The following is a 9,344-nucleotide window of genomic DNA, read 5'->3' on the forward strand; positions in this document are numbered from 1 at the left end:
GCGAACAAGCCTGACCCACAGCAGCCCCAGACAGCTTAGGGTTCTTCTTCTGCAGCCAAGCAGATGCACTGACCCTCCACAGCCAAGGCTGGCTCTGGAAGCTGCTCTCTTTTACAGGGGCAATTAAACCCCTCATGTGCAGCCTTGACATTAAAGCATATTTAAATTTAAAAGCAATGTTTAGTAATACAGCTGGGATTTTTTTACCAGTTTATTTGGATGCCAGAGTTGAGCAGAGACCTCAGGGCTGGCTGATTCATGCCTGTTTCATTTTTCCATTCAATCCATTTTCTCTGAAAAGGAGACATAAGCAGTGAAGCCAATATAGTTTTATTGGATCCAATGCACTGCCACTAAAACAAATATATGTACACTCAGGCCACTACACTTTTATTAAAACAAATAGAATTTAATTCAAACCAGTATTCAATAGCTACAGTTTTTTGGGTTTTTGTTTTTTTTTGAAGAGATGAAATTAAATCCTACCAATACTTTCGCTCAATATGTTTTCACAATCAAATTCATTTGACCTAGGCAATATATATATTTATCATAGGTAACACATTTTTATTAAAAAGAAATTTACAGAAACCAGGTTTCTTTTGAGCGTACAGACAGAAGCCCTAACCCATTGTGAGATTAGACTAGAAGGACAGGTGGGAGAGTCTTGACTGTTAATTTTTATGCTGGTAAAAGACACTTCTACTTAGGATTTTTTTTAAACTACCAGACTTGGTGTGATGAATGTCTTCTCAGAAGCGAGGCTTTTAGAAGTCAGTATCTTTCTAGATAAAACATGCTTTGTACAGAGCAGCAGTGGAAACAACTACAGCGCTCAATACAAAGAAATGCAGCCATCAAAGGATTGCAGCAAATCCAAAACAAGAGCAAGGGAACTAGGGCTTGTTCTTGAATCAAGGTGTAGTAACAGGAGACTGTATTTAAAAGAACCAGCCTGTGGTACCAGAAATCTGAAAAAGAAACAGAGAAAAAGCTCAATAGAGAAATGAAACTGAGCCACCATTTTCAATAGTGATATTCTGTTCACTACGTTTCCACACCTGTGTTTGTAAATGAGATTTTTACAGATGCCAAGGGGAAGTGTATTTCCTTTTTTCCCTAAGTGCTTCTGCAAATCAAACCTAGGTCTCTATGTGTGTCTAATAAAAACCAGCTTTACAAAACCCTTGGTTTGTGCTTCCAAAACCTTTTCAGCTCTTCATTCACTGAAATCCATCCTTTGATCTGGAGAGGTTATCATCTTCCCTGGTATTGTCTCTCTCTCTCTTTCCACTTCAGTTTCTTAGAGAACAATGCAGAACTTCAGGAAAAGTGCATGTAAAACCGTTCACCTTTTTTGCAAAAGAGGGACTGGTCCTGCTTTGCAAGCCAAACTGTTTTGTCCTCCCCCAAAAGAAAAACACTCTGGGGAGATTGTTGAGATGTACCCGAGTGACAGTGGAGCACACGTTTCGGTCCAAATCAGGAGAACATGGGCACTGAATTCCCATGGGTTCATCTGAATTTCTTCCCTCTGTTGTTAGTAAAGTTTGGGAAGAAAAAAGAAAATTATTTCATAATCTTGTATGGAAAGTAGCTGTAGCAGACAGTAATGGCCTCCTCTGAGCTCACAGCAGTAACAGGACTGAGGATGCCAGCACTGTGACCGTGGTGCCTTGGCTGCGTTCAGACCTGCCACAGCTGGGAACAGGCACATCCATGACTACTGAAGCATGATTTTGGTTGCTGCTTGAGCACCCCCAAGGCTGACAGAAGATGTTGGGTTTATGAATGTCTTGGTGGGGTCGGTGTCAGATGAAAAAGTGGTGCAGGGAGGTTTAGTGAGGGGGGTGTCTGCTGTATTTCCCCCTGCATCCTAAAAGGCACTGCGTTGCGTTGACCTTCCCTCCTGAATCAAGGGCTCTCTCTGGAGTGTCAGTCAGGAAAGCATCATTAGATAGCGGTGATAGGGGAGCACTATCCCCTCCATATGGGCTGAACAGCTGCCTTTGCAGACTTCCCAGACGGGGGAGCAAAGGATTAAGTTCAAGACCCATATCCAGACATCCTCCCCCACATTGTGCTGAGGGGCAGCATGGTGCAGGTGATAAAATGCTTCCACTATTTCCAATCCACTTTGTCAGAGACCGGCTACCGCTCTTTTGCCTCATTCCCAGTGACGACATTTCCAGTCAACAGCTCAGCAGCTGCGTCTGCCTGTCAGGCTTCTCCTCCCTGCCAGCCTGGTGCAGAGAGAGGAAAAAAAACTCGACCCTTCTCTGAACAATTTTAATTAATACTGACATTTATCAAGCTGCAGAGGAAGCAACTGCTGCTTGTTGCTTGGGTTTGCATGAAAACAGTAGAAATAAATGGAACTGTCATAAAGTTGTAGACCACCCCGTCTTCATTACAGCTAAAGCCTGGGAGAAATGAATTGTGAGCAGCAAGAGATACAGGAGCTCATGGAGAGGCTGAAGGAGCACCCAAGTGCTGAGGCTTTCTCTGAAAGGCAGGCTATTTCCTACATCACGCTGCCTTGCTCACTTGCAGACGTGCGGGTCTGCTTGGGATGCCTGGAGGTAAGCTGTGCACAGTGATCCAGTAAATGTCATCCAGGTCCCTGCTGCATCACACACTGCTCCAGAGGTGGCAGACCCTGTCCCTCATGCAGTTTTGGCATGCCGTGCTCTAAATATCCTCCGATGCTTTCAAAGCCCACGCCTGAGCCCTCCCAAGAGCTGCTCGTCGCCTGCCTCATGCCTACCGAAGGGCGACACTGCAGTGCCGTGACCTGGGGGCACATACACCTTCAGCCATGGTCGAAAGGCCAAGTAAGTGCACTATATTGCTGCAAAATGCAAATAAGGCGTGCTTTTTCATGCAAAGCGTATATAAGGTCTCTGCATCCTTACAAGCCACCTTACCCATTTGCTGATCATTCACAGGTCTTTTCACTGTTGTTGTAGAAGCTGTAGGATTATCACAGCTTTCTACCAGGGCAGCCTTTGGATATTTCTAGCTGCTTATTGACAGCTCTTCCTTGAACTCCTCTGTAGCATTTATTTCCTAGCAAAACTGTAAAGCATGGAAGAGAATAATTTCTTATACCCTGACTCCTGGAGGTAGAAAAAAATAGCTCTTTCTTCACTGATGTGTTCCTGCACCTCAGGTGTCCTTTACTTTAGCTTAAAAGCAACTACAAAGAAATAAATAGGAAGTTTCTTTGTGACAGGAGGGTAATATATGTGATTTTCTTTGCAAAAAGCTAATACCTGACATGATATGCAGTGCTAGCTGGTCCACAACATGCTTAGAATACATCACATCAAAAGAAAATTGTATGCCAGAAAACCCTGAGAATCAGTATCTCATGAACCAGTTAAAAATGGATGGGATTCATAGGGCAGTAAGAGGGGATCTGTAATCCCTGTGGGAAGGGTAAGTCCTCCTGTGGCCCCAGACAAGTCCAGTGGAGGCTACTTGGGGTAGGTATTGCTGGCATAGGTTTGTTGTTCTGATACAGACCTGCAGCTCTGGATTGACACCAGCTACTCTTCAGAATGTCATTTTTGCCTTTAATGCCTCAGAGTAGCTCTGTCTTCCGGGAAACAAGCCACATAATCACTCATCAGTGCTTTCCCCCAAGATCTGCAATAGGGCCAAAAGCAAAGGAAAACCCAAATCCCCCAAACTCATCTTCACTTTTCTACCTCTCAGACATACTGCGTGAGGGGACTGATGAATTTCTGTAAAGTGCTCAGAAATTACAGAGTTGGCTCCTCACAGCGAATAGCTATAAAGGCTCAAAGTGATAGGCACCCCCGTACCCCTTCCTCGCACCTTCACACCCCTACGCGTGTTTGTGACACACAGTCACATACAGCACCGGAATTCAGATTCAGTTGCACTGCATATGTCAGGATAACTTCCATAACCCTTATTTTTTAATGCAATTGTTGAATACAATACATTAAAGCAGTCATCGTATAGTGACTTTCAAATGAGCCCTCCGATCCTGAAAAAAGCACCGTGAATGATGAATTATTCTTCCCAATACCGCTAAAGTAAAATCCACCTCTTTTTTCTCCTTTAGCTCTAGCCGGCAGCAACTGTTGGCTGCTGATAGCTACAGACAGCACATTTCCCTTTCAGGAAACAAATATTGTTTTATTTTGTAGAAAAAAATATCCCCTGTAATGTCAGCTATAAAATACAGTAACTGGTCTTCAGCAATACATTGAATTATACACACCTAACTGTATTGGAGCCTATAAATTCATCAGATGGTGCAGGCCAGGGGGCTTGTGGAGTGGAAGGGATTTGTCTTTTGTCCCCCTCCAGGGAGAACTGTCACCCTAGTGCTGAGATATTGCTTGAGCCGTGGCTCTCCAGGGGCAGAAAAGGCAGAACTTGCTGAGTCTGTTTGCGATGTGCTTATCTATTATTGACATTCATATCCCATAATAACTCAGGGAATAAAAATAGAAAATGTGCCCACTCAAAACATCTTTGGATTCTGAAATGACAAATTTCTACTGCAGGAAGGAGACCGATTGGGGTCCTGCCACTCCAGTCCCCATGGGCACATACCTCGCCATCTTCCGTGGTTAGTTCTCAGAAATGCACGTGATGGTGGGGATGTGTCAGAAAACATAAAAGAAAATCATAAGCAGTGTTAATGTCACTGACATTGCATTAAAGCCTAGTAACAGCTGTTCAGCAGGGTTACACCGTGCATGGTGATAAAGATGATCTTTTTTACATTTCCTAGTATTTACTATTTATTTTTTCTCTGGGTTTTGGAGCCTGGTTAACTTTCTCGCCCTGACATTCTCCTCTGACCTTTTCTTTCAGCTTCTTTAAGTACCATAAGATGCCCTCTTAACAGCTTTTGAGCAATACTTCACGTCTAGCCAGCTTTGTGCTGGTAAAACAACCTTAGAACTAAATCTCTTTTAAAACTGTGTTTAACAGTGAAGAAAAAAAAAATAACATGGAATGTAACAAAATAGTTTTTCAGGCTAAAGAAGCGGGTTAAGTTGTTGGGTTTTTTTTTTTTCCATGCTGGTAAAGATCTTTTTCAGTGCTCTGTTCCTTCCATTATGGCCTGCATTGTAATTCCTAATCCATGTCAATTTTGAGCAATTGCCAGTTGAAAAACAATACAGTCTTTTCAAAATGAGAAGTGTCCTTGCCTGTACTAACGAACAGCTTTGCTTGACATAACTAACTTTCTACAATACTTTCTGCAGCGTCCTCTGCTACTTTACCTTCCTGTACTCATTTTGAATAGTTTTGTCAAGAACAACAAAAATTACCTGATATGAAGCCTCAATCAAATGATGAGACTATTTCTTCTGAAGTTGCCTTTTTGGGAGAGTTTTGATTTAGGCGCCCAAATAGGAATCACATCAGCACATGACTTAAGTAACAAGGAGTTCTTTGGTCACTAATTTCTGTTAAGTCTGCTTCACTTAATTCAGTGGCTTTAGGCCAACATTGAGACTAAGGCCACATTGTTTTAATAAGCCATTTTTATTATAAACCTACACATCATGTTTGTTATTTTTATTCATAACAATTGTCATTAGAGATCTGTTTATCACTAATTACATTACAATAGGCACATTATACTTATTATAAATCATGCAAATTTGGGGACAAATTTGACCTGGTGCAGTCTACAGTATTAGTTCATGAAATGATCCTGTTGGGTTTATAGTCCCTGTGTCTGCGTGGGTGGCTGGAGGTGTAAACTAACACAAGGAGAAAAGCACAGCATACCCCTGATTTCGGTCTGTGCTTCTCTGTCTTAATGCAAACAATCAATCATTATAGAAGGAAGCACGGTACCGATCCTTTCCCCGCTGAGGTCAACTAGTGACTTTGAAGTGAGAGCTGGATTCACTGATAGAAATGATAGACAATTAGTGTGTGCTGTGTTTAATTGGAATGAATGAACTTGATTATTTGGTTTCCAATAAAGCAAAATAAATGGTACATAAATCCATTAATAACAAAGAATCTTTGGGTTTTTCTTTGTTGTTATTTTTGATGCTCAGAAGTGGGTCACTCAGTATGTGCGTAAACAAAGAAGATAAATAGCTAGAAGAGGAATGAATTTTCCATAACCTGATTAAAGGATACGTCTGGCTCCTTGGAGAATGTTATAGTGCTTAATGATTTTGTTGTTGCTGTTCTTAATGTGTCTAATGTTTGCTGTTTAAGAAAATCAAGAAAAATGTTAAAAGGTTGCTCCAGAAGGGAGCTGTCAGCCAGGAGGAGGAGACAGCCGTGTTTAGCCAACAAATTCTGCACTGGCAAACTGAAGAGGGGGAGAAGACCCCTCCCATCCCCAGACCAAAGTAAAACCTCACTGGATCTGAAGTAAGGGGCCAGTAAACTGTGCAAAGTGACCCCCAAAACCCCGCTCCCCTGACTGCTGAGCTGGAGTGTGCGTGGCACAGCAGCGTGCACACAAGCTTCAGATACACGCCTCCCGGCAAGCTTGGTGTGTGATCCGGGATCTGGGGCTGCGGAAGAAATCCCAGCAGCCTCAGGTTAGATGTACCCCTATAGACCCAAGATGCCCCATTTTTCCGCATCTTTTTCCCCAGAATGGACTGTCATTGCTGCTGAGAGCCAGAGTACCCCTACGCTGGATAGGACTAGCCCTTACACACCTGGCCTGACCTTGCACGCCCTTGCATCCCGTGCCTAGGAAACTAGGTCCAGCCTCTTTGTTGTCTGTCTTCTCGCAGCTCAGATAGGACAAGAAATGAGTCTCAGATGAGGTGCTGCTGCTTCATCTGAGCTGAGGAGCTGGCACTCCCCCGGGGTGGGCTGAAGTCCTGTGGCAATGCCCCTGCACCTCCCCATCCCTGGAAAGCTGTGCAGGGAAGAGACCAAGAAAATCCTGCTCTTAGCCTGATGTGCTATTCAGCTGGTACCTTGGTACAAATGTAGATGTGGATGAGGGGATCTTCCTGGATCCCACTGTTGAGGTACAGGCTCTGCAGTCCCATCAATTTGCACCGATTGCTGGTATAGGCACCCCTCAGTCACTGCACAAAGTTCACTTCTCTCCCCAGCTGCTTTATCAAAATCCAAGTGTTCCCAGGACAGTGTGAGCTCTTTTGGCAGTGGCTGTGAGGCTAAACTTAAAATACTAACGGCTTGTGTTATTATTTTAGCGTGCTGCTAGTATAGTTCTGTGCAGTGCAAACTAGGAAAGGGAATTGGCAGATGCTAGAGATCATAGCAATAAAAGTTGAGAAAAGATGTGTCGACAAAGAAAAGACAGTTCCCTAGCCTGAAGGGCTTTCTGCTTGCCAAATTGCAAAAGTCTGCTACAGACAAATGGAACCATGAGAACCCCTAAAAGAGAAGGAGCAAACCCCACGTATAATGCTCCTTTGTAGTGTGAAATGATAAGCACCTTAACCAGAGCAGCTGCTATTAGCGATCCCCAAAATGACAGTTAGGAGGATGATGAGAGTAATAACGCACCTTTGAAGGATAACGGCTTTATTAAGGAAAAGTTAATGAAATTAATGCCTAGTATTACTCGGTAATTTGTCTAGGGTCACACAAAGGTTGAATTTGGCTCTCTTTAGAGTCAATACTTTTCAGGATTCTGCATCTCCTGAAGAAAAGAAGCCCTATTTATTTCTTGCAGATCTGTTTACACTTTGTATAGCTACTGCCATAACATCATCAAGCGGGTCTTTGTTAGCTAAGGAGCCTTTTCACATCGCTCACCATTTTAGTTCCCATAACAACAGAATACATTTGTAATATGGAAACTCAGCTTCTCTCTAGTCTTTTGGGGCAAGGCTGTTTTCTCCACATAAAAGGAGCTTGTAACATGCTACAGGCTTGTGCAAACCTGAAAACTTGCATAGTTTAACACAGTAGGTGACCTGATGAAAAGTGCTTAACTTTCCTATTTAAACACCATCTTCAGGTGAAGTGACCATTTCAAATGCCTGCAGCTTTTGGCTTTGGTATAGCCGGGGTTTGCTACACCATATCTGCATTTTCTAATTAAGATATGAAACGTGTCGTTTTGAATGTGCCTTTTTAGATTCCAACAAATTCATTGTGTGTTTATGAAAACCCACAGCCGTACCAAAGTTGGCTAGCCTAGCAAGGTTTATCTTCAGCCTATAGCTCTTTCCCTGAATTCAATACTGCAGGCACAATTTAATGCAAACCCAATTTATGACTTAATGCTCCAGGGACCATAGTGGGAGATTGTTACATTATTCTTTTCTAATCCTATTTGTGTTTTAATTTGCTAAGTCTGTAATGAGGTGCATGCCTTGAATAGATTCAAGATCTTTCACATTGCTTTTGACTTTGTTTAATATAATAGATTGTACAGTTTGCATTCAGAATTGAGGTGTTCCAGTCAGTACTATCTCTTAATTTTCAAAACTACAGTGGATAAAATTATGTTCTGAAAGTAATTGTATCCATGTTTCCTTGTTTATCACTTAATGGTTTATTTCCTGTTATAATTTTCTGTTACAATATATGAGGTCACAAAAATCAATTCTCAGTGGACTCTGACTTGACTGTTTGAAATTACTCCCCAAAACACTCCGAAAATATTATGGAGAAAATAAAACACTGGGTAGTAACTGGCTGGCTATACTGATTCTTCTGTATTATTGCTTCTTTGATTTTTTGTGCTGATGAAACTCTAGTAGAAATATAGAGAAATGGAGTAAAGTGCCAGCTACAGGAGATACCCAAGTGATGATGATCAACATACCTCTATTTATGCCAATGATTTATGGTGATAAATCTACCCCAATATACCCAGAGCATTTTCATTCTAAAATTTATTGTCTGTGATCCCAGTTGCCATTCATCTACATGGAGAATAGAAATCCCGTTTCTGATTATCTCTAGATTTAACCTTGTTTTCAATCTGTTTGGAAGAGAAAGAAAAAGAGAAAACTCCACAAAATATTTATTTTATTTTCACAGCCATACTATAAAACATACTATACCACAAAAAACATAACAATTCAGAAAAGAAAAGTATTTGAAAAGGAAAAGTTCAATGCTTTGCCTCCAAATGAAAGGGAAAGGGAAAGGGAAAGGGAAGGAAAGGGAAGGAAAGGGAAGGGAAGGGAAGGGAAGGGAAGGGAAGGGAAGGGAAGGGAAGGGAAGGGAAGGGAAGGGAAGGAAAGGGAAGGAAAGGGAAGGAAAGGAAAGGAAAGGATAGGAAAGGAAAGGAAAGGAAAGGAAAGGAAAGGAAAGGAAAGGAAAGGAAAGGAAAGGAAAGGGAAGGAAAGGAAAGGAAAGGAAAGGAAAGGAAAGGAAAGGAA

Source organism: Falco naumanni, chromosome 4 (genome assembly GCF_017639655.2).
Source record: "Falco naumanni isolate bFalNau1 chromosome 4, bFalNau1.pat, whole genome shotgun sequence".
In the NCBI taxonomy this organism is placed as follows: domain Eukaryota; kingdom Metazoa; phylum Chordata; class Aves; order Falconiformes; family Falconidae; genus Falco; species Falco naumanni.